We start from the raw sequence: 26,733 nt of genomic DNA on the forward strand, positions 1-26,733 counted from the left end.
ATATGAAGTTACAAGTGAAAGAGCACATGTAGATTTTTCCACCAAAGCAACCAGGAAGGTTTTCTGATAAGGTTTCAGGTACAGTTATTTAAAAAAAAAAATAAAAGTTTCTCTTCTCTTTTAGTATATAGACTTTTTAAATATTTATTTTTATTAAAGAAGTTGTTGGTTTACAGAAGAACCATGGAGAAAATATAGAGTTCCTGTATGACCCTCTCCATGTATATACAATTTTTCCTATTAACAATTAGTGTGGTATATTTTTATTTTACAGTTGATGAAACAAAATTATAATCATACTATTAAATGTAATCCATAGTTTACATTAGGGTTTACTGTGTTGTGTAGTTCTATGTTGTTTTTTTTTGAGTTGCTGGAGATTGCACCCAGGACCTCGTATGTGGGAAGCCAGTGCTCAACCACTGAGTCATATTGGCTTCCCTGAGTTGGTTTGTCTGTTTTGCATGTTGTGTGTTTTTGTTTTTGTTTTCAGGAGGCGCCAAGAATGGAACTGGGATCTCTCATATGGGAGGTGGGCATTCAACTGCTTCAGCCACATTTGCTCCCTTTTAAAATTTTTATTCCGGTAACAAATAAGACCTAACATTTTCCATTTTAACCACTTTTAAATATATAACTCAGTGATGTTAATCTCATCACCACCATCCATTACCAAAATTTCTCTACAACCCAAACAGAAACTCTATATCCATTATGCATTGATTCCCCATTCCTACCCAACCCTGCTCCCAGTAACCTGCATTCTAGTTTCTGACTCTATGAATTTGCATATTCTAATTATTTAACATAAGTGAGAGCATACAATATTTGCCCATTTGTGTCTGGCTTATTTCACTCAAAATGTTTTCAAGGCTCATCCATGTGGTATCACGTATCAGAACTTGGTTCCTTTTTGTGGCTGAATAAAATTCCACATTTTCAGATATAGTTTTAATGTGTACACATTCTTAAGAAAGGCTCTTAGACTTGAAAACCTGCTTAAAACTCCCATATTCTTTTATCCATTCCACAGAACCTCAGTGTAGACATGGACTATACTTACAGATTTATTGCCTAATTTTTCTAAGAAGACTAAAATAGATAGCTGACTTACTAGTCTCCTTTTATACATGCAGGAAATGAGGCACAGCTACCATGATAACATCCCACTAAAAAGTTAGTCTGATTGTTTTTAGGCTAATGTAATGCTTCAACAGGTCTATGTGTCTGCTAGAAGAAGTACATTTGCTACTGTATAAGGAAATTACAACTGGCTACATATTTTTGGCATCAATAAAATAAATCCAGGCTCCAACATTTACAAGTGAGTAGCCCTGGGAAATTTCTTCTATGTCAGTCCCTTTACTATTTGTAAAATGAAGATGACATTTAACTCATAGTATTATTGAGAAGGCTAAAGATGAATTCTTCATCAAAATAAAGCATACATGGATCAAAGATTTAGATATAAAGTTGAAACCATAAACATATTAGAAGAAAATAAAGATTTGGTTTTAATTTTGTTTAATATTGGAATGGAGATGACTGAAGCCATTCAAAAAAAAGAAAAAAATTTGTGACTAAATAAAAATATGAAACTTCCACTTGACTAAATTATATACAATGACAAATAACAAACCGTAAAATATTTGTGACATATTTGTTGGGAAATTTCCTTAAAATAGAAAGAACTTTCATAAATCACTAAGAAAAATATAAAACAATGAAAAAATAGGCAAATAACAAAGTGGCAATTCACAAAAGGTAATAAAACACATGAAAAATGCTCAACCTCACTCATATTTAAATAAAAGCATATACATTAGGAAAAGGTCCTTTTAATTGATATTACTGAATACTCATGAGGATGTATTAACTGGTAAAAATTTTTTTGGAAGGTAATTTGGAATTATTTATCAAATATTTTAAAAAGGCACCACTTTCAGGAATTAAACCCAGGTATATGTATTTAAAAAGTAGCTAAATATCCTGTAGTGGGAAGATTACAGATTATAACGCAGAATATCATGCAATTATTAGAAAAATGTTGAGATATATATATATATATATATATATATAAAATACACTACACATACAGAATGATGTCCAAGTAATAAGGTTAAATGCAAAAAGATTGCTGAAGAGTTTGCATATTATGGGACTATTTTGGGGTATATATTTAATATAATTGTATGTGTAGATGTGTATAAAATATTAACAGTGTCGATCAGTGGGTGGTGGGATTTGGCTTAGGGATGGGAGTGAGACATAACCTTTCATTTTTCACTTTATACCTTTCTATACTACAGTGGAATCATCCACAATGAACTGTTTATTTAAATATCTTCTCTCAGCAAAAGAGAGAAAAACACAGGGAAAGAGGAAATCCTAGGAGGTGTGCAGGGATTTGCCGCTGTTGCACTCAATGAGCAAAGATCAGGGAAAGATCATGAGATGGGGGTGGGAATCTGCTCATTTCTGAGTTGGTTTTAGTTCATGAGTGCTTCTTGCAGTATGCACATCACCCTGTAATACATGTAATCCTCCTATGTGCATATAGTTTTCTTAAAATGGAGCTCTAAACACAAGCTAACTACTTTATTTGGTTCTCAAGTGGAAAAAAAAGTGGCTAAGTATAAACTTTATGTAGTCCATTTTCAACTTCTGCACTGAATTTAGAACATGATATCTACATACATTTGGTTTCTTTTTCTTTATTTTTATTTAACCATGAGTATCCAGTACTTTAAAAAATATCAACTTTTTTTTCTGGTAAAAAGTATCTGAAAACATTAAAGCAATATGTAACTAAAAATTATAAATATAATAACAGTAACAATGTCTGTTAATATGGACAAATACTTCATATCTCTGGGCCTCATTTCCTTTCTCTATAAAGTAAAGAGTTGGACTATTTGTCCATATCAACAGACATTGTCTGGTGGCATCCAGGCATTGGTAGTTTATAAAGTGTCCCAGGGGATTCCAGTGAGCAGCCAGGACTGAGAACCCTTGTGTAAAGCAAACGTTAATAAATTTATTCTACAAAGGGCCAAGGAGTAATTGTTTTAGGTTTGCAGGAATCTCTGTCACAACTACTCAATTTTTTCATTGTAGTCCAAAAGACATTATATAAATAGGTTTAAATAAAACTTTACTTACAAACATTAAAATTTGAATTCCATACAATGTTTGCATGTCAGGAAATAATATTCTTTTGTTTTTTTTTAACAATTAAAAAATGTAAAACAATCCTTAGCTTGTAGGCCGTACAAAAATAGTATATGGGCCAGATTTGGCTCATGGACCATATTTGCCAATCCCTGCTCTATACTCTAGAGCACTGGTTCTCAAAATGTGGTCTTTGGGCTAGCAGCAGCAGCATAAACAGGGAATTTGTTAGAAATGCAAATTCTCAGGTCATACTCCAGACCTAATGCTTCAGAAACTCTAGGTATGAGACTCAAGAATCTGGGTTAAGAACCCTCCAGGTGATCTTCACGTAAGTAAGGTTTGAGAACCATAGATCTAAAAGAAGAAATAAACTAATAGCTAAGGCACCACAAAAAACAGGAGAGGTGGAATCCAGAGAACAGGCAAGGAAGTGGCCTTAGAGAGGAGAAATGTTCTGAAAATAAAGAGAAAATGATTAGCAGTGCAAATGAGATAATTCTAAGGTGGTGGCTGAAGACTCTGAGATAGATTCTGGGTGAGCAAGGGACCATATAAACCCTAGCACTTAGATAGCCTTTCCCTGTTAGAAAATCTAACAGCACTTAGAACTTGTAAACAAGTAAAACAAACAAAAACCTGGGTTCTAATTTCTTTTCTGCCACTTGCTAGCTGTGTGACCTTGGCCAAGTTATACAACCTCTCTAAGCTACCAAGTATTCTGGGAAATGAAGATAAACCTACTTCACAGGGATGTTGAAAGGGTTAAAAATAAATTAGTTGTAAGTCTTAGTTTGCCAAAGGGCTGCCAATGCAAAGTACCAGAAATGGGTTGACCTTTTTGATGGGACTTTTGAAGTAAACGCTTATAGTTCTGAGGCCATGAAATATCCAAATCAAAGCACCACCAGAGGTACTTTCTCACCACAGTCAGCTCCTGATCACCATGGAGTCCTGCCATGTGGCAAAGATGGCGGCTGGTTTCTTCCAAGGCTCCTGCCTTCCCCTCCAGAATCCACAGTCCCCTAGTACTCAGCCTTGGCACCCAGGCATAGGGCTGTCTCTTTATGGGCCTCCTCAGGCAGTCTCGGGTGCTCCACTTTCTTCCCAAGTTCCGCTGTGAGCTAACAGACATGCAGCTGTCTCTCCAGCCTTGAGCTGCTACATGGACCCAGCCTCTTGGGAGCTCCATGCTTCAGCTTTGGTTGCCCCATTCTCCAGTCCCTTCTCATATGGCAGGATCAAAAATGGCAGCTTCCTTTCTCCGTGTCTCCCTTTCGTCTCTGTCTGTGTTTTATGTAAGTCCCAACAAAAGGGTGGAGGTTCAGCCTAAGTCATACCTCATTGACTAAGTCCAATCAAAAGGGCCCACACTCACAAGAATGGATTAGTGGAAAAACAAAACCTTTTTAGGGTTCACCAAATTCAAACTGTCACAGTGTGCCAACTATTTGGCCTAGTAAATTTAATCATTGGGGGAAGTGGACTTGGCCCAGTGGTTAGGGCATCCGTCTACCACATGGGAGGTCCACAGTTCAAATCCCGGCCTCCTTGACCCATGTGGAGCTGGCCCATGTGCAGTGCTGATGCACGCAAGGAGTACCCTGCCACGCAGGGGTGCCCCCACGTAGGGGAGCCCCACACGCAAAGAGTGCACCCCGTAATGAGAGCCGCCCAGTGCAAAAGAAAGTGCAGCCTGCCCAGGAATGGCACCGCCCACACGGAGAGCTGACACAACAAGATGACACAACAAAAAGAAACACAGATTCCTATGCCGCTGACAACAACAGAAGCAGACAAAGAAGACACAGCAAATAGACACAGAGAACAGACAACCGGGGCAGGGGGGTGGGGGGAAAGGGGAGAGAAATAAATAAATAAATCTTAAAAAAAAAACAAAACCATTGGTAGTTTTTAGTATAAAAACCATAGAGATAAAGGGAAAGGGAAAAAGAGGTTTTCACTCCTCTTGACTAACTTCTAACTACTTAGGACATTCCCAGCAAGTGTTTGTAGACCATCCGTAACTTCCCCAGGATCTCCAATAACCCATAAAGGGGATTTTCAAGTAGTTTATTCATCTCATGGTATCCCCTGAATTGTTTAAATCTCTGAAGAATTTCTTGCATCCTCCCTAGAGTTTTCCTAAGATGATAAAAATTTAAAATTCCAAAGCATATTTATATAATTCAGAGGTTCTCAGGATTTTCTACCAAAATATCCCCAAAAGCAGAAGAGAATGCACTTCACTCCCCTATAGGTGGTATAGGCAAAAAGGAAATGTCTCTGATGTCTTTCTTATCTTAAAAGTTCATTCAAATGTTGAATGCAAGTAGCCAGTATATCCTTGCTTTGTTATAAAGTAGTGTTTTATATTACTTACAAGCCACTAAATTTAATGTCCAGAAGATTTTACAGTGCTTATCTCATGACTTGGCATACCCTCTGACAAGCCTATGGTGTGTATGCCTAGGGTACTCTTGTCCCACTTCAGGAAGGAGGGATTTATCCCATCTGGTTCTTGAACCTTGTGTTAGCCTTGAAGATCCTCTCCTCACCCCCTTGTATTTAGTGAGGAAAAGTGTCATGGTGTTTAAATGAATTTTCCAAATCTGTACAGCAGCTGGAGGTGGAATTCCATCTGAGGTTTCCAAAGCTCAGAGCCAAGCTCTCAAGGCCCCAGTGCCTCAACTCAGACATCACACTCCCCTTATATACAACTCTTGGGAATATTCTATTTACTATCTTGATAAAATAGATAATATAGACTACTTTTACATTCAATTTAAAATTTTCAACAGAATATACTATAAAAGAAAACTAAACCAAATAGTCTAAAACAAAATAAATGGGAACGCTCAGGCTAAAGGAAACCAATGCATAATTAAATGGTCGGGTATCTACCCACATATGCAGAGAGAAAAAGATGTATTGAATTAGCTACTCAAATGTCACAAGCAGCATTGTTATCAGTGACATAATATTCTGATTTGGTGAAAACTCTCGCAAAGTTCTAGAAAAAACAAGAAACACTCATTTCATCTGATACAGAAGTTGTATCCTTGAAAAAATTCAATGAATGTTATATTCATGCAAAAGATGCTTGATGTTTTTGGTGGGCTTTTTGTCTTTTTTTTTTTGGTTTATTATTATTATTATTTAAATAATGAAATGCTCTAATAATGATTGACGTGATGAATGCTCAACAATATGATTATACCAAATAACATTGATTGTACACTTTGGATGACTGTATGCTTTATTAACAGGTATCAATAAAATTGATTTGTTAGAAAAAATAAAACAATGAAATAAAAACAAAACAAGCAAAGCAAAAAGTGTACTACTGGACCAGGAGTCAGAAGCCCTGATCTGTGATAACAGATCTACCACCAATTAGCTGTGTGAATATGGGGTCATTTGTCTTCTCTGGCCTCAGTTTCCTCATTTATTTTTAAAAAGAGCTAAGATCACTAGCTTGCCTATTGTGAGGACCAAATAAGAAAAATGCATGCAAGAGTGCTTTGTAAACTGTGAAGTTCTCTTCCATGGCAGGGATGATCCTTGGGTCTCTTGACAATGGAATGCTCGATTACAAATGGCTTAAACCATAAGAGCATTCTTTGTCTCACACATCAAGAAGTTTACAGGCTGAAAAATCCATCAAAAGAGATTAGCTAATATGTGCTGGCTTGTGAAAATATCCTCTATATAGGTTTATAAATTGCAGAACTGTATAATGTTACTTTATTTGTATAAAAAACATATTTTGATATAAACATAGAAAGCATACCTAACAAGTTTAACTGTGGCTGCCTCTAAGAGGGCAATTTGAAGATGGGGATTAATGGGGATTTTGTTTTGTTTTTTAATACTGTTTGCTTTTTTAATGGGACGTATTGGTTTACTCAGAAACCTATTGTATTAGTCAGCCAAAGGGGTGCTGATGCAAAATACCAGAAGTCTGTTGGTTTTTATAAAGGATATTTATTTGGGGCAGGAGCTTATAGATATCAGGACTTAAAGCATAAGTTACCTCCTTTACCAAAGTCTATTTCCACGTGTTGGAGCAAGATGGCTGCCAACATCTTCAAGGGTTCAGGCTTCCTGGGTTCCTCTCTTCCCAGGTCTGCTTCTCCCTGGGCTCAGGTCTTGTGTTTTCCCCACAAGGTCAGCTGTAGACTATGAGGCTCTCTAGGCTTTGCCTCTCTCTACAAGGTCAGCTGTAGACTATCAGGCAAATGGCTGTTTCTTTCCCTGAGGTTTCTGCCATGGCTAAGGAGCTGTCTTTATTCCTCTGTGTTCTTCTCCAGGCTCAGGTCCTCTCTTCCTGGGGCTTGCTTCTCTTTCCTCCATGTGCTTAGTTCTGGAGCTCCAGCTTAAGACTCCAGCATCAAACTCCAAATCAAAACTCCAATATCAAAATCTCCAACTCTGTCCTTTGCCAATGCCTTTTATCTGTAAGTCCCCACCTACCAAGGGTCTCCACCTACCAAGGGGTGGAGACTCAACACCCTACTGATGTGGGCCATTCAAAGCCCTAATCTTAATTTAATCACACCAGCCAGATACAGAACAGTTTACAAACATATCCAATATCTATTTTTGGAATTCATAACTACATCAAACTACTACACTTTATCCACTCTTTTGGAGCTTTTTAGACATGGCTACTAATTCCTTATTCTCTTCTCCGTAAGCATTCAATAAATGATGATGATGTGAAGAGTTGAAGTGATGCAGATAGTTTACCTGAAACAAGGAAATATTAATTGAAAATTAATAATAATGAAGAAGTTTTCAGGGACTGCAAGATTGTTGGTTCAGCAACGTCAGTCCTCTGGGTCAGCTTCTCTATAAGGCTCTGGCTTTCTTCTCTGTTGCAAGACTGCTGCTCTTCAAGCCACACATGCCAGCATCCAAGGCGGGAAGGTATGGGTGGTGGCGGGAGCTGGTGAGAAATGTGAATCCATAATTATCCAGGTCAGGTGCTTAATGGCAGGTGAAACTGGACAAGACCCTGGAGGAGCTAGCTGTGGATGGGGAGGAGGGAAGAGACTTCCCCTCATCTCTCTCTCTATCAAGGAGGAGGAAATTCTCCCAGAGGCCCCCCAGGAGACTATCCCTCAGATTCTGTTCGCCAGAACTGGGACACTGATGAGCCAGTCACTGGCCAGGAGAAGGAGCATCTAAGCCGGTCCCAGTTCACCGCATGGGCCATGGCAGGCAGAGGGCTCCTCCACCTGTGAGCAAAGTGGGTTTCTGCCAGCAAGACAGGAGGGGAGCCGACAGCCCTGCCATGCCATGCTGCCTTAGCCTCTCCTCATACTTCTTGCCACTTTCTTCTCAAATTTTTTCTCTTCCTTCCGTTGTTTCTTCTCTGAGACCCACACTGCCTTTACATAACCACACCATCATAATAGTCACAACTACGATGATTTGAAGCTCTTTGTGAATCCCAGGAAAGATTGTTCTTGAATAAATACATTCCTTTGGGTGTGGAGCCCTGTTATTGCACTAAATTCAACTAAGGGGCCTTCGATTCGATTACTTGATTAGATCAATTTAGGGCTTTTGATTGGACGATGTCAGTGAGGCATGACCCAGGTTAGGTCTTAGTCCTCTTGCTGGGTCTTATATAAACTGAAAACACAGAGAAAAAGACACACACGGAAGAGGGAGCTCTGCCATTTTGATCCTGCCATGAGGGAGAGAGAACTCCAGTTTTGTCCATAGCTACAGAGAAGCCACAAGAGGCTCATGAGATGGGGCCCAGGGAGAGATGCCTGATTGTCCACAGCTGAGCTCCAGGAGAAAGTAGTGAGAGACCAGCAGACCCGCCATCTAGCCTCACCACGTGGCAGCTATTGGTGAGAAAGCACCTCTGCTGATGCCTTGATTTGGACATTTTCACAGCCTCAAAACTATAAACCTTCCCCCCTCATAAATCCCTTCATAAAAAATAACCCATTTCTGGTATTTTTGCATTGGATGCCCTGTAGCAAACTAATACCAAGGGGAGTCTTTCTTGGATGATCCAGAAAACATTCTCGGATGGTGTTTCTGCCTCCACGTCAACACCAGGCCTGGTGGGTAGGTGCGTCCTGAGAGGGGAGTCCTGTGCAGGGACAGGAAGGGCTGCCTTTGGCTTGCCATCTTCCCAGGCAGGGCACAGGGTTGAATGGAAAAGCTGGAGCCCACAGGAAGAGCAGTTCATGGAAAATCGATGCTTGGTGTTTAAGTAAAATGGAGTTTAGGTCCTAGGCTCAGGTAATGGTATTTAGGTTTCCAATCTATATGAATGTCTAATGGAATACTGCATTTAAAAAGTATAGGATGGGGAGTGGATGTGGCTCAAGCAGTTGGGTGCCTGCCTCCTATATGGGAGATCCCAGGTTCGATTCCAGGTGCATCCTAAAGAAGAAAGCAGATTCAATGGGCTAATACAATGAGCTGATGAACAAGCAGACACAATGAGCAGACACAATGAGTAGGCACAGGCATGGCTCAAGCAATTGGACACCTGCCTCCCACATGGGAGGTCCTGGGTTCAGTTACTGGTGCCTCTTGGAAGAAGATGAGCAGGCAACAAATGGACACAATGAGCAGACAACAAGCAGACAGACAAGGGAGCCATCTGGGGGTGGGGGGGATGGGTTAAAAAGAAGAATAGGATGTGGGGCAATGCTTTACTGTGCAGGACTGTCTCTTGGATGATCCAGCAGCCCTGAGCTCTCTCCCACTTCCTGCCCACTCACTCACTGCCAGTAGCATGCCCCCTTACATTGCTTTTAAGCAAAAATATCTTCACAAACTACTAAAATGCCAGTGGTGTAGCCCATAGGTGATGGTACTGTTCCCACTGGGAACCACTTGAGCACACAGCCTGAGAACTGATGTGAACTTAGGAAAAGAAGTTGCAAAGATTCCTTTAAATTTCCCACCACAATTACTCGGGGCCCTGTACAGTCCTAAAGAGTTTCTATATACACTCTGGAGCTTAAAAGTCTACTTTTCTAGATTTCTACAGGAAGAGAATAATTTAAGAACGATGATCTGATTATCAGACTGGAAGGACTATGGGATGGACATGTCTTACCCAAAGAACAAAAAAATGAGGCTTCAGGGAGTGACCACCTCAAAATCCAGTCATCCTTTAAAGATCAGATCTGAGCCCATCTTTCTGTGAGATTTTCCCTAATGAGATCAGCCCGTACAGACTCTTTTTTCTGAATTCCTAAAGCATGTATTGACTGAACTGCCCAATTTAGTACTTGAATCTACACTGCCTTGTATTGTTCTTTCACTGCTTTTTGTGCTTAAGGTTTGTCTCCTTAACACCATTTTAAGCTTCTCAAAGGTAAAGAACACATGAGAGCTGAAAGATAGTTCCCTTGGGTCCATATTATTGTTTAATTATTTTTCATGAACTGATAAGACTGATGAGCAGCTCATAATAGAGAAGTAAAAAGTCTTAATAGGGCACCCACACTGCCTGATAATCCTATCATTTGTCTGAACCTCCACTGCCCTACTCTTTCCAACAGTGATCTCAAACAGGCACTACTCTCCTCACACCCACACTTGACTCCATTCTGTTCCTCTTCACAGATGACTTGGCCCTCTACCTCTCAGAGAAAATAAAAGCCAGCAGGCTGGAAGTCCTTAGATTCTGCCACAAAGTAGAATTAAAAATACAACACGTGGTTTTCCCATCCTCTCTTTGTTCCTCCTGTTACAAAACAGCACCACCTTTCCTACCCAAGGCAATCGTGTCCTCCTGTATCCCAAGCTTCCCACTGTGTCGGGAGCTCCAGCAAATGTTCTCTCATCAGTTCTGCAACTCTTCTCTCTAGTCAGTCTTCTCCCAAGATAAGTTAAGCATGCTAAAATCTCTCCCAACTTAAAAATAATTAAAGGCGCAATGTTTACCCCTAATCGCTCTTCCATATCAAGCCACTGCTCTCTCTTCCTTCACGCACAACTTGTTTAGGAAAGCCATCACATCACTGTCCAACCACTTCCTAATGTTCCACACTGACTCTGACTCAACACACTGGCTTAAGCCTCTACCAGGCATCACAACCAACATGTCACAGTCCAACATGTCACAGTCAAGAAGCAGTCCCTTCTTGAGCCTTACCCTACCAGACCTCTGAGCAGATTGGAAAGAGCCAAGCCCTCCCTTCTCTTAAAACACTCTGCCCCCGTGACTCCTGCCCTCAGCTTGTCATTTTACTTCCCTGTTTTAGTATCTTTCCTTGTTCCTCCTTCAGTACCAGAACTTTGCTTTATGCTTGAGTTCCTCAAGCCACAAACCCAGATCCTTTTGCGTCTTCATTGTGCACCTTTCCCTAGGTTTCTCATTCATTTCCATCCACCACCATCCCTTTGTTGATGGCTTCTAAATCTCTTTCACCAACCCACACTCCTTCTCTGAGTCCATTTATCCGGCTGCTTACTGACCATTTCATGAATATGCTACCAGTAGCTCAAACTCATTAGGGCCAAAAAAAAGTTTGATTTTCTGCCTGAAACTTCCTCTTCCTCCCTTTTCATTTTAGTGAATGGCACTTCTACCCATGCAGTTTCACAAGTCTGGAACTTAATACTCATCTTTGACAACCTCTTTTTCAGGACTTTCAATAGCCAGTATAATAATTATCAGTCCAACTAATTCTCCTAAATATTTAATACATATGTAACGTTTTCCCCATATCTCCACACACTAGTAATCATTTGTATTTTCACATGCATTACTACAGAAGTCTCCTAAATGCTTTCCTCACATATATTCTTGTCCCACCTCCAAACTATTTTTCACCTACAATGCTGAAAGTGATCTTTTCTAAACAAATCTGAATCATACCACTCCCTATTGCTCACAAGCTTTATTGTCTTCCCCAAACTGTTTAAATACAGTCCAAAATAATCAACAGGATTTTAAAGGCCATGCAGGGTATAATCCTTGCCTGATTTGGAACCAGTTTCTACTTCATAGCCCATGCTCAGTCACACTGAACTTGGCTGAGTTACGAGAAAGTACCATGACTCTGTTCAATACAGCACCCGCCTACTGCTTTTCCAATTATCTGGAATCGCGGTTCTCCACCAGGGCAACTGTTCCCCAGGGACTTATTTTGGTTGTCCTAAACTGGTGGCTGGGGATAGAGGTGCACAGAGGTCAGCAATGCTGCCAATCACCCTACAATACATAGAAAGACTCCCGTGACAAAGGATTACCCAGCCCAAAATGTCAGATTTGCTGAAGTTGGGAAACCTCGTTCTGGAAGGCTTTCCGCTCTATCTCTACCCCATGCACCTGTTTGCTAGCTCAGGCATACTTACTCGCCTTGTCTCAGCCTAGACGGCCTAACTTCAGAGCACGATTTCTAGGACTCTTCCCTCTAGGTCAGATCCTCCTCCTATGCTTATCACATTTTTCTTTACGTTTGTAGCTCTTATCAGTTTAACAAGTTACAATTAATGTTTGCCTTCCTTGCCAGAATTTACTCTCCATGAGGTTAGGAACTGTACTTAATACAGTATCCTAATAACCTAGCTAGATACTCAAAATATTTATTAAATGAGCATATGAATGAATGAGCAAATGAAGCTATTGTATACAGAAAAAAGAATGTTGGGCTTAGAACACTATTAGGGGTTGTCAGTAACTAGATGTTTCCTTGACCAAGAACTCTAGCCTTTTATTTGGTCTCATTTGAAAATCTATAAAATAGGAATTGTAATCCTTACTACAAAGAGCTTTAAAAAGGATGAAATATTTTCAGGAATTCTAAAGTATTTTGTAGTACTATCAGACATTGTTAGAGTGAAATTGGCTCAGCTACATTGAAGGAAATAATATGAATGAATCAAAAGCCTTAAATAAATGTGCCTATTTTTTATGGTGGTAAAATACACATAACATAAAATTTACTATTTTGTCTATTTTTATATGGACAATCGAGTGGCATTAAGTACAATCACGATGCTGTGCAACCATATCCACTATCTAGTTCCAGAACTTTCTCATCACTCCAAATGGAAATCCTGAATCCATTAAGCAGTCTCTAGACATTCCCCTCTTTCTCCAGCCCTCGGCAACCGCTGATCTGCTTTATGTCTGTATGAATTTGCCTATTTTGGATAGTTCATATAATTGTAATCATGTAATATGTGGTCTTTTGTGTCTGGCTTCTTTCATTTAATATAAAGTTTTCATAGTTCATCCATGCTATAATGTGTGATACTTCATTCCTTTCTATGGCTGAATAATACACCATGGTATGGCCATTTGTATTTTTTTTTTTTTGGAGAAATGCTGATTGAAGTCCTTTGCCTATGTTTAATTGGTTTGTTTGTCTTGCTGTTGTTGAATTGTAAAAGCTCTTTACATATTCTAGATACTAGACTGTTACCAGACATGGTTTGCTAATACTCTTTCCCATTCTCTGGGTTCTTTTCACTCTCTTCATAGTGTCCTTTGAAGCACAAACTTTTAAATTTTGAAAAAGTCCAATTTATCTATTTTTAAAAATTTGCTGCTTGTGTTTTGGTGTTATATATAAGAAATTGCCAAAACTAAGGTCATGAAGATGTGCTCCTATGTTTTCTTCCAAGGGTTTTATAGTTTTAGCTCTTGTATTTAGGTTGTTGATCCATTTTGAGCTAAATTTTGTACATGGTATGAGATAAGGTCCAGCTCATTCTTTTGCACATGTCCAGTTGTCCCAGCATCATTGTGGAAGAGACTATTATTTTCCCATTGAATTGTCTTGGAACCCTCGATGAAGAAAAAAAATTTCTTTTTAAGATTTATTTTATTTATTTCTCTCCCTTCCCCCACCCCACCCCAGTTGTCCGTTCTCCGTGTCTATTTGCTTCGTCTTCTTTGTCCGCTTCTGCTGTTGTCAGCAGCACGGGAATCTATTTCTCTTTTTGTTGCGTCATCTTGTTGTGTCAGCTCTCCAAGTGTGTGGTCCATTCTTGGGCAGGTTGCACTTTCTTTGGCACTGGGCGGCTCTCCTTACGGGGCGCACTTCTTGAGCGTGGGGCTCCCCTACACAGGGGACACCCCTGCGTGGCAGGGCACTCCTTGCGCACATCAGCACTGTGCGTGGGCCAGCTCCACACGGCTCAAGGAGGCCCTGGGTTTGAACCGTGGACCTCCCATGTGGTAGATGTACGCCCTAACCACTCGGCCAAGTCCCCTTCCTGCTCAGTGAAAACTAAGTACATGTCTGTGTTTATTTCTAGACTCTCAATTCCATTTCATTGGTGTATATGTCTATCATATGCCAGTAATATTTTAATTACATAACTTTGTAGTGAGTTTTGAAGTCAGAAGCATGGATCCTTCTTTTTTAGGGTTATTATGCCTATTCAGGGACTCTTGCAATTCCATATAAATTTTAGGTTAAGCTTTTCCTTTTTTGCAAAAACTGCCATGGTGGTCTTGATATAGATTGCACTGAATCTGTAGATCACTTTGGGGAATGTTGCTATCTGTAATATACTATAAATATAGTATATTGCATTGATTGATTTTCATAAATTGAACCATCCCTGCATCCCTGAGATAAATCCCACCTAGCCATAATGTGTAATCCTTTTCATATGCTGCTATTTAATATGTATTGTCTTTGCTGGTAGTTTGTTGAAGATTTTTGCATCTATATACATAAGGGATAGTTTCTTTTTTTGTGATGTCTTTATCTGGCTTTGGTATAGAGTAATTTTGGGCTCATAGAATGAGTTAGTAAGTACTCCTTCCTCTTCAATTTTTGGAAGAGTTTGAGCAGGATCAGTGCTAATTCTTCTTGGAATATTCGCTAAAAGTTTCCTGTAAATCCATCTGGTCCTGGACTTTGTTTAAAGGCTCTTGATTGCTAATACAATGTCTTTACTTGTTATTGGTCTGTTGAGATCTTCTAGTTCTTGAGTCAAAGTAGGTAGTTTGTGTGTTTCTAGGACTCTGTCCATTTCATCTAGGTTACATATATTTTTTGGTGTAAAATTATTTATAGTATTCACTTATGTTTCTTTTTATTTCTGTAAAGTCAGTAGCAATATGCCCGTTTTATTTCTGATTTTTGTTATTTGCATCTTTTCTAATTTTTGGCAGTCTGGTTAAAGGTTTGACAATTTTGCTTATCTTTTCTAAGAGCCAACTTTTGATTTTGTTTATTTTCTCTCAGCTCTAATCTTCCTTATTTATTTTCTTCTGCTCCCTTTAGGTTTAGTTTGCTTTTCTTCTTTTACTTACTTAAGGTACAAAATTTGGTTATTGATTTGGGATACTTCTTTTTTGATGCTCATATACAGTTGTAATTTTCTTTTGAATACTGCTTTCACTGCATCCCATAAGTTTTCATATATTATGTTTCATTTTCATTTGACTCTAAGTATTTTCTATATATACATTTTAATTAGTAATTTCACTTACAGGATTTTATTATAAAAACAAATTATTAAAGATGTATGCAAAGATTTAGTTATGTGGATTTCTATCGTTACTTAAATAAATCAATGGAATATTATGCATTTTTAAAAATATAAGAAAGTTATGTACATTATGTGCTAGATAATAAAATTCTAAAAATATTGGACATATTTTCTCTACATATTCATACACATACACAAACACAGAAAAATATATAAACAGTAAATACTGGCAATAGTTATCTTAAAAGTGATATGATTATGGGTGTTTGAATTTTCTACTTTTGAGTTTCTTAATTACCTAATTTTTCTACAATGAGCATGACTTTTGAGATTTAACAAAGTGAAAAATGAGGGGGGAAGAGCACTTCATAATGTGTAAAGGTACTGTAAGGAGTTCTTCTTATAAAGAGGGAGATATAATGCTTGTTTTTTTACTTTTATAAATTAATTACAAAAGTAAGACACTTATCTAAGTAACTGTTACAACAGAAAAGTGGTAAGAGCCGAATCTATGGTGATCAATCACTTAGCAAGCATCCCAGGCTTTCTGTGCATTAATGGGTTTTATTATACCAATTTAATAGGTGAAGGAACTGAGGCTCCAAGGAGTTCATCAAATTGCTTAGGGTTACACAGGGAAAACAAACGGTAGAAATCAAATCCAAACTCAAGCTCATGTTATTTCCACTGAGGACTTAGGAATGATACACAAGTTAAATGAAAATCCAGAGGAGTGGGTAACTTGGGGATGAGAGGGCAAAGGAAGGATTCATGGAGGAGTTAATACTTTAGCTAGATCAGAAGGATCACGAGAATTTTAATAAATAACGATGGAGGAAGAGGTACAAGGAGAGACGTTGTTTGCCAAGGGAAGATTGGGAACAGAAGTGAGAGGTAAACGATAGTTCATGGAACGTGAGGATTGATAGGCAGAGCTGGTTTGACTAGAAAAGGTTAGAGAAAGAAATTTTGTTTAATCAATAAAGAGACTTAAAATTTATTTAGTAGGACTTGGAAAATGACAAAAACAGAAGTTTGGTTAGAATACTAGAAAACCAATAATCATGCCATTAGAAATACAAGATTAGTTTTTACTGAGTGTTTTATTTGATTTTATTTTTAAAGAGGCTTTAGATTATATAAATGATACATCAAAAATATAGGGGTTTCCCATAACAGTGAATGATTCATGACAGATTGTGCTGTCATTGTGCTCTTGGAAACAGAGAAACTTAGTGGTAGAAGGGACATTGGAGATGATCTGGCAAACCCTTCATTTTATAGATAAGAAAACTATGGCTCATAAAAAGGGCATTAGTTGTCCAACATCATAAACCTGAACTAGAATCCAAGTCTCCCGAGTCCCAGTTTAATGCTCCATTCCAAGGAAAGGAAGCACCAAGGATTGTATGTTTTCCTAACTGCTCTGTGTGGTTTTTATTATGATTACTATTTTATACCAGCAGATACTGGGGCTCAGAGAATTTTACTTCTATAAAGGTATTGGACCAAAGATTATCTCACCTTAGAGCCCATGGCCTTCTTATGAAGGGAGATACTGTTTTCTTCTGCTATTGTGTCTCCACATTATCTAGTATAGGGGTCACAGATACCCACATAAATTAATCAAATATCAGCCATTATTCATCATCCTGATAAATACCCAATACACAGATATTATGGTCATAGAACACTGAGGAACTATAGCAGGGAAAATAATTAGAAAATCATAAATGATCCATTTCATTACATATCAGTTCTGAACATGACTTTCAAAGTCTTACATTTCACTTCAAAGAAACAAGTTCAGCCAACAAATCTCTATGGGTAACATTTTTTCCTTGTAAAGGCATATAGATTTACCTAAATAATTAGACTTTAAAACTACAATATGATCAGAATTAAAGTTCATAAACGTGTTGTCTTTTTCTTCTGGCAAATTGCACATGGAAGAAGTTAATGCTGGCCACATCTGTATATACTACCTTACCCCCAAACCTGCCAACCACACTTCCTCATTTTTGCCAGAGCTGTCTTAAGTGTCTTAAATGTGTTACTAATAATTAAATAGTAACATAATTATTAGGAGCAAGGTTTTATCCTATGTGAGAAAGTTTGCCTAATGAGCATTTCATCTAAAATGAAAACATTTTGTGTGTGTATGAGTTTGCGCATTTCTTAAGGTATCAAAAAAATAACATTAAACATATTCAAAATAATAGGTGTACTGAACAGTTGTAAATGGATTAAAATTTTTTAAGTGTTCAAAAGGATATAAATGAGAAACAGATACAAGAATAAAAAATTCATTATCTACAAGTGTGCAAATTTCACAGACTTACTAATAACACAAAATTACATTGGAAGTGATCTGAGACAACTTGGCTGAAATATTGTTAAAATTCCCCATAACATCATAGCGAGTAAGCAAGACAATATGAGAGACTGAATATACAAATAAACAATGGCTGCACCATATAGTTTATGACAAAAGAATTCTGATGCATAACTTTTTCAGCTACCAGCCCAAAAAGCTAACCATGGTCTCGGCAGTAATCAGTCCAAAATTATCAGGACTGGGTCACTGATGACTAGCTTCCCCTGCTTTTAACTCAGCAACAGAGAAAGCCAAATATTCTCTCTAAACCAATCATATAGCTTGTCCTCCTTATGGTTAGCCTGCCTCCTGCTACCCCATGCCAATAATTTCCAGAGCATACCTGAAACTTTCCCTTTTTTCCACTTTAAAACTCTCATACTCCTCTGCCTGCTTTTGAGTCTCTGCCAAAAGCAAATGATAGTAGCTGACTCCCTTGCTATGGCAAGCTCTGGATAAATAGTCTCCGCTTGTTCTCAGTGTGTGGTCTTCATTTACTTCCACTAATATTTGCAGAAAGTGGGGGTTAATTTTATATAGGATGACCACTTGCTGCAATTTACCAGGACAAATGATGGTTTTTGCTCTTTGTCCCAGTGTAATTAATAGCACCCTTCTCCTCCCTAGCTACTCTCAGAAGTGTCCTTGTTTGGATGATAGAATGAGTACTCTGACTTTAGGCAAATTGTTCATTCAAAAAAAGGGTTAACAGGCAAACTGGTGTTAGGTTAACTTGACTCTAGAGCAATGTGGGAGACATTGCAAAGTGGATTGGGCCACTAGTTAACTAGTTCATAAAGTCAACTGTTAAGGTAGGGAGCCAGAGTGTCTACCTACCGCATCAGATTTCCTTGGATGGGGTTTTCAACCTTAGTAAAAAGGAGATGGGATTTTAAGAGGTGTCCTCTTTTCCCCTCGAGGTATTCCTGCCACCCCTGCAGGATGATGCAAGAGTTGCCATGGCAAATATTTCTCCCACGCTGCTGGAAGACCTTCCCTTGACAGGCTAACTTCTGTTCTGTTCTATTTTTCTCTCTCTCTGCTACATAGTAAGTCACTCTGAGTCTAGCTTTCAGACTGTAACCTTCTCTCCAGCTTCTTTCCTTTGAAAGCAATTTGCTGTCTTGCCTGCTTTTCTGCAATCTACTGTACATGTCTAGAGATAAGACCTAATGGCAGGGATGTAGAAAATGTGGCAGACGGGAGGCGTGACAGAGTGAGCAAGGGCAGGGCTGGAATGAATAACACTGAAAGTAAGGATTTTCCAATTTGCTGACCTCAAATACACCATTTTCAAATGAAAATATAAAGTTTGATCATCTGAATGCCCAGTCTATATAAATGTATGGCTTTGTTCTAAAGAGTAGCATGCTTTAAGGTAGAGTAATAGAGATTGAAGGGCTTTGAGGTCGGATAACAGTGAGGCCAAAATCTGTAAGCTCCATGATGGGGAGGCTCATTTCTCTTTTGTACACTACCATAAATCTAGCCTGGAATGTGGCAGGTACAAAATACATGTTTGTTGCCTGAATTTCTGATTGACTTGGAATCCACCAGTTATAAGCATTATGACCTTCGGTAGGTTATTTAACTTCTCTGAGTCTCAATGTCCCAATGTAAAATAAGAAAAATGGATTCATTTCTTAAGTTTGCAGTGCAAGTTAAAAGAAAAGGATATAGAAACTATCTAGCAGATGCCTGACATATAGCACATATTTGATAAATAGTTATTGCTATTGCTCTTGTTTTTGTTGCTTTTATTACTTAAGTTATGTTTAGGAGGGTCATAATGAATAGAACTATCAGGAAATACTTCCAACTAATACATTCTGATTATTTACACTTGGTTAAATCTCAGATTAGACTTCAACCTGCTGAACTGTCACTCACATTTATGCATTTGCACTGTGCTAAGAATATTCTTGATCTCTGCTAGATTTCATACTGCTTTTTCAATGTTCTAACAACTCTTAATTATGAGAAGATTAATAAAAAAAATCATTTGGCTGTCTGTGGGTGTTGCCTAATTCCAAACCCTAGTCAGAGCAAATATGGCTATTTCAGTCTCATTACTAGAAAAGTAAAATAGGGCTCTTTTGAAAATAGATATAAAACAGATCTCTGATTCCTCCTAACTTATACAGTTACAAAAAACCTGAATGACAAATAGACTTCCTGAAAGAGGGAGCTACTTTAATATATTCATACACATATGCAGGTACTGTATAAATACATTGGATACATTCATTAAGAAAGACTTATTGAACACCTTCTAAGTGCTAATTGTGCCAGACACTGTGATAAGCATTGAGTATATAATGGTAAACAAAATGACATTTTCCTTCCTTCATGGAGTCAGTTCTGTTTCTCTCTTACTCCTATACTCATGAACATAGACATACCCACATACCTCTCCCACAAGCTCATATACACACATATAAATGTATGTATGTATACACGTACATACAAACATACATGTATGCATATATGGGTACACATATACCTCCAAAGCCAGACCTATACAACATGCATTCCTAGGAAACGTTACGGAAAACAAAAACACAAACAAATTGCCTGTTTATGAAAGAAAGATGGGGTTTAGTAATTATGGGGTATTACCTCATTACGTGTTTAATTATTTACTTCAAAACTATTTTTACCTTGCCTTGTTCAGATAATATTTAAGATTGGCTTTACTGGATGACACTGAGCTCCCCACTTCTGCTCAGATAGGGGAGGTCTGAAGGACAAACTAGATCATGAATATGGCTTGCTGGACAACTTATCCTTGCCAGAATCATATCTATTAAGCTTCGTATATACTATCAGGAGCTAACTGACTCTTTGAAAACAGTGCTTCTATTCACACTACAAGTCTCCACACCATTTATGGAGACTCACTGTGTACTCACGCTGGGAGGTATCTAAGCATTATCTCTAATCCTTACAGCCCTATGAGGTGAGAATTATCTCCATTTTACAGGTGAGATATTTTACAAGTGAGGTCATTTTTATGAACTCAAACTCATGACAACATAGCTTTAAGGATTTGATAATTCATAATTCAGAGAGCATGCTTAAGTTCAGGATAATAGTACTTACTTTATAATGTTGTGAGGAGTAAGTGAAATAATAAACAGTATTCTTGTAAGGTAATTTCTTATAATTATTAAAATTGGAAAAGGAAGCAGGAAAAAAAAATGATTTGCTCATTAATCTTCCCTGTTGTAAATACCAACCAATTTTTAGCTCTGCACAGGAACTTATATATTGAAGTGTGATTGTGAAATATCTATCTATTGATCAATCAATCGATCTTATATTTATAATGGTTTGTGATTATATTAATTTGGATATTCAGAACTGCATAAAGGATATGTACTAATATATATGGCTTATCTTAAAGAATGTATAAACATGCAAATCATTCTTAAGAAATATAGGTACTAAATTAATAAACATAGAAATTCATTTTCACTCTTCCTGAATTTAAAATTTTATGAGTTAAGTATTATTGCTTTGTCTCTAGAAAATGCTCTGCTGAGCTTCACTTATTGGAAAACCAGTCATTGAAGATGTGGATTTAGGAAATTGAATAATTACAAATTTTCTCTTGAGCAGTCCTCGCCAACAGGTGGTAACCTTAAAAAAGCTTATAATGTGTCCTGTTGGAATAGACAATTTAACAATGAAATGGGCTTTTTCTTCTTTCAGGGTGACAGTCCAATTACCCTTACTTTTCCCCAATGTACCTTTTTTCCCACCATTAAGTATCCAGAAAAATCTGAGATATAAATAAGTTGCCATCTCTAACAAGTCCATTAGCATGACAGTTTTCTTGGTCTTTAAGATTAAAAACAGAACTTCATTTAATCCCAAATTTCTCCAAGAATGAAGGGCTGCAGTACAACGTGAAAACCACCAAACACAAAGTCAGGACTTTGTAGCTAAGTCTCTAAATTCAGTATCCTCAGATATAAAATAAACAGGGGTAAGGAGAAGAAGTGACAAAATAGACAAGATAATTTTAAGGTCCTTATCAAACATGAGTTTTATGGTTATATGTTAAGGGTTCCAGGACCCCATGGCTGGAAAGGACACATTAAAGTCTACATACTCTGTCTCTGCAACCTGAAACTGATCCAGACATTTTAGAGGTAAATTTCCAATTTAATTCTTACCTGTCTCCCAAAGTGCCTTCAGTTCTAGGAGGTTAATCTCACTTTATTTATTCCCCTGTGTAAACTGGGTCGCATGAAACCTCTCCTACCTTTTCATCACTTCTGCCATTACCTCATCATTTCTTATCTGAAATACTATAATACTATCACTCATCTTTTTGGAGGTAGTGTCATGCTCTTCTCTATGTCCTTTAATTAACCATATAACTATTTCTTTAAAGATACAGATTTGCTTGTGTCATTTCCTCAGTGACAGTTGGATTCTTTAGTTCCCTGTCACCTGTTGGACAAAATCCTAATACTTACTAGGTTATTTCCCCCATTATTTCTTTAGCCAGTCTTCTACAAAGGACCCAATGCCACAGTCATACTTGAAGTTCTCTGGATATGCAATCAATTCTCTCGTTTCCAGTTTTCCATAAGTAGCTGCCTTTTCCAAGAACCACTTTTCCCTCCTTTATCACCTGACAAACTCTTCATCCTTTCTCCACTATGCCATGTGGGGGGACACATCCGAGTTTAGCATAAAAGAATGCAAGCTATTTATCTTAGTTTGAATCCCAGCCCATGCACTTTGTAGCTTTGTGACGGAGAAGAATTTACTTAATCTCTCTGAGTCTCATTTCCTTCACTGATAAAATGGAAGTAATAGCTCTTAATTCACAGGTCAGTTGTGAATATTAAGTGAGATAATAAAAATTTAGCACGTCATGTGCTAGTCATTCTTTAACCATATTCCATTCTACTTTATTTTCTACATAGCAGGCAAAATTCTCCAGAATACAAAATTAATAGTGTCATTCCTTTTCTTAAAGCCATTCCATGGTTCCTGTTTGCACAGCTCATAAGACTCTCCCTTGTTTTCCAGTACATTATTTCTCACCACTGTCCCTCTTCAATGTTGTGTTGCAGCCAGCTGAACAGTTTCAATGTTTCTCTTGCCTCTGGGCCTTACCATATGGGGTTCCCTCTTCCATGAACACTTTTTTAGCCTGTTTCTCCTGATATGTATCCAGCATGAACTGTTATCACATTTCCCTTTCCACTTCATTTTATTGCTCTTCCCCTCACTGTGAGGGTCAGATCCACACCATTTTCAATTGCCATGAATTTCCAGTAATCTATGAAGCTCGCATCTGTAATTCTCTACCTACTTTATTCCTACCCTTTCTATAAGAACAAGTTCAAGTCTCACCTGGAAAGTCTGCATTGACCTCTGCTTTCTCTACTATCTAGGTGTTTTTGCCATTAGGGCCAGCCCACAGTATATATATATATATATTTTAACATATCAGTTTTATTGATACATATTAATAAAACGTACAATTCATCCAAAGTATACAATCAATAGTATTTGGTGTAATTGCATAGCTGTGCATTCGTCACTTCAATCATTATTAGAGTATTTTCAATATTTCAATAATAATAACAACAAAAAGACAAACAAACAAGAAAATTCTACATCTCTGTTTCTACTACTGTACATAGCCGCCATTCCTGGCTATTCTTGCACATTTATTTATTTGTTTATTAAGCCATTTTATTGAGATATATTCACATACCATACTATCTATCAAAAGTGTATAATCAATGACTTTTAGTGTAACCACAATGTTGAGCATTCATCATCACAAAAAAATTTTAGAATTATTTCATTACTCCAAAAAGAAAAGCTCCACACTCCTTAGCATTCCTTCCATGGCCCTACACAGCCATTAATCAAATTTCATCTTTATAAATTGATTTATACTTATGTTTTCTATAAGTGGAATCATACAATATGTTAAACAATATATTTAGTTTTTAGAAAGGAAATCATACAGGATTGATCCTTTTATGTCTGGCTTGCTTCACTCAACATAATATCCTCAAGGTAAATCCAAGTTGTCATATGCTTTACAACTTCATTTCTTTTTACAGTTGCATAATATTCTATCACATGAATAAACCACATTTTGTTTATCCATTCATTGGTGGATATCTATTCCTGTCACTGCTCTCAGTTCTTCTGGGTATATACCCAGTATTGGTATTGCAGGGTTACATGGCAAATCTATATTCAACTTCTTGAGAACTTGCCAAACAGATCTCCACAGTGGTTGTACAATTCTGCCTTCCTACCAGCAGTGTTCTGTATATATCTGTTAGGTTTAACTTGTTTATCATATGGTTCAAGTCCTCTCTTTCATTTCTGATCTTCTGTCTAGTTGTTCTATATAATGATGTGAATGGTGTGTTAAAGTCTCCAGCTATAATTGTACAGATGTCTATTTCTTCCTTCAGTTCTGCCAGAGTTTGCCTCATGTATTTTGGGGCACCCAGGTTAGGTTCATAGATATTTATGACTATTATACCTTCCTGGTGAATTATCCCTTTTATTAATATATAATTGCCTTCTGTATCTCTTATAACTTTTTTGCACTTAATGTCTGTTTTGTCTGATATTAGTATAGCTACCCCTGCTCTTTTTGATTATTATTTGCATGGAGTATCTTTTTCCAACTTTTCACTTTCAGCCAGTTTGTATCCCTGGGTCTAAGGTGAGACTCTTATTCCAGCATATGGATGACTCATGTTTTTTTTAAGTTCATTCTGTCAGCTTTTGATTGGAGAGTTTAATCCATTCGCATTCAATGATATTACCATAAATTAATTATTTATTTCCACCATTTTATTCTACCTAGACTAACAAAGAAAAAACAGAGAAGATGCAAATAAATACAATCAGAAATGCAGTGGGGAAGTGATGACTGACCCTACAGAAATAAAATGGATCTTAAGACCCTACAGAAATAAAATGGATATTACGAGAAACCATATGCCAACAAACTAGCCAACCTTGTGCATCTTGTTAATTAAATGTCTCAAATACTGCATCTCTTCTGGGGCTTTGATATATTCCTTTCCTTGGTCCATGAATTCAATTTTCTTAGTATTGCTCATAATTTTTGCTGATGTTTAGGCATCTGATTAGGATGGTGGTTTACTCAGATGATCAATTTCCTTCTCCTTTTTAGGATTTAGTGGCAGAGGCTATTTGTTACTGTTGCTCTTTGATTCTTGGTTCACCCTGGATGGTTAGGATTATCCCTGATAGTTGCTAAAAACTGGGCTCTGGACCCAGTAATGGGTTGTGGACCTGCTTCCTAGGGCCTTTGGTAGGGATGCTATAAAAGCTGGGTAAAGCTTCTCTTGTTTACTTTTTTTTTCTTTTCTTTATTTTCTTTTAAATGTTGTATTTAAAAAAATATGAGGTCCCCATATACCCCCCAACCTCCTACCCCACTCCTCCCATATCAACAACCTCTTCCATCTTCACGGCACATTCACTGCACCTGGTGAATACATTCTGGAGCACTGCTGCACCACATGGACAGTGATCTACATTGTAGTCTACACTCTCCACCAGTCCACCCAGTGGGCCATGGCAGGACACACAATGTCCAGTATCTGTCCCTGAAGCACCACCCAGGAGAACTCCAAATCCTAAAATTGCACCCACATCATATCTCTTCTTCCGTCTCCCTACCATCAGCAGCCACCGTGGCCACTTTTTCCACATCAATACTACGATTTACTGTTAATATTCACACATGCACTTCCTTGGTCGGCCAGCAGATGACAGCCTCTCTGTTCAATACCTGGTTGGAGTGTGTTTGCTGCAACCTAGACTGGATCAATGTGATAGAGGCTCCTGCCTGGAGTCTAAAAGGATCATAATTCAAACTTTCTCAGAGACAATTCTCCAACCTTTTCTGGCAGCCCACTCCCTTTTCTTGTGTAGGAAATGATTCCACTCCACTCTGTATCCTCAAGAATCAGTCCCGGTTAGTAGAGGAGATTGGGAGGGTCACATCTCTTTAGTCCCTTGCCACTCACAAGGCAAACAATAGCGTGGCCCCATCCAGCTTGGAAAGGGTGGTGGGACACAGCAGACCAAATTTGCAGGTCAGAAGCTGAATCAGCCTAAGGCTTTGTCCTTCTCTCTCCCCTTTCCCGGGGTGGTGGATCCCTTTGCTAGATGGAGGCCTGAGAATTCTAAAGTGTCTTTACTGTGGGGGAGCATGCTGGCAGCAGTAGCTGCTGGTTTCAACACACAGCTTGGCCATCCAGATTCGCCTCCTTTGTCCCTCTCTTCTGGGCAGTGTCCAGCCTTTACTTGGTATCCTAAACCCTAGAAGATTTTTTTCCCAGGTCATTTCAGCCTGTCTTCTCGCTATTTTTCTGGGAGAGAAGAGTGTCCTGTGTCTTTCTAGTCTGCCATCTTCCTGAAAGTCCCACAATCTTTCATTATGAATAAATAAGAGTTTTGAGAATGAGATCAATGAGCACTTGTCAGGGAGGAAACGACCCTGACCTGGGGTTTGACAATTGTGTGAACTGAAAGAAAGTAGAGAGGAATTTCTAGCCAGGGCAAATAGACAGGGATAATGATTCTTTTATTTATTTAACAAATCTTTACCAAGCACTTAATGATAAGCTTTGATGAGCAGAAGTTATGGGGTGAGATTAGATGGAACAGGCTTGGGTGGTACCTGTTAAGGGTGGCTATACTCC

General features: G+C 38.1%; 1 protein-coding gene across 8 annotated transcripts in view; it reads right to left on the minus strand.

Annotated features, from left to right (window-relative positions):
• Positions 1-26,733, minus strand: part of DLG2 (discs large MAGUK scaffold protein 2) — a 2,400,703-nt gene that overhangs the window by 1,536,538 nt on the left and 837,432 nt on the right. The gene's annotated exons all lie outside the window — the stretch shown is intronic.

This window comes from Dasypus novemcinctus, chromosome 10 (genome assembly GCF_030445035.2).
Source record: "Dasypus novemcinctus isolate mDasNov1 chromosome 10, mDasNov1.1.hap2, whole genome shotgun sequence".
In the NCBI taxonomy this organism is placed as follows: domain Eukaryota; kingdom Metazoa; phylum Chordata; class Mammalia; order Cingulata; family Dasypodidae; genus Dasypus; species Dasypus novemcinctus.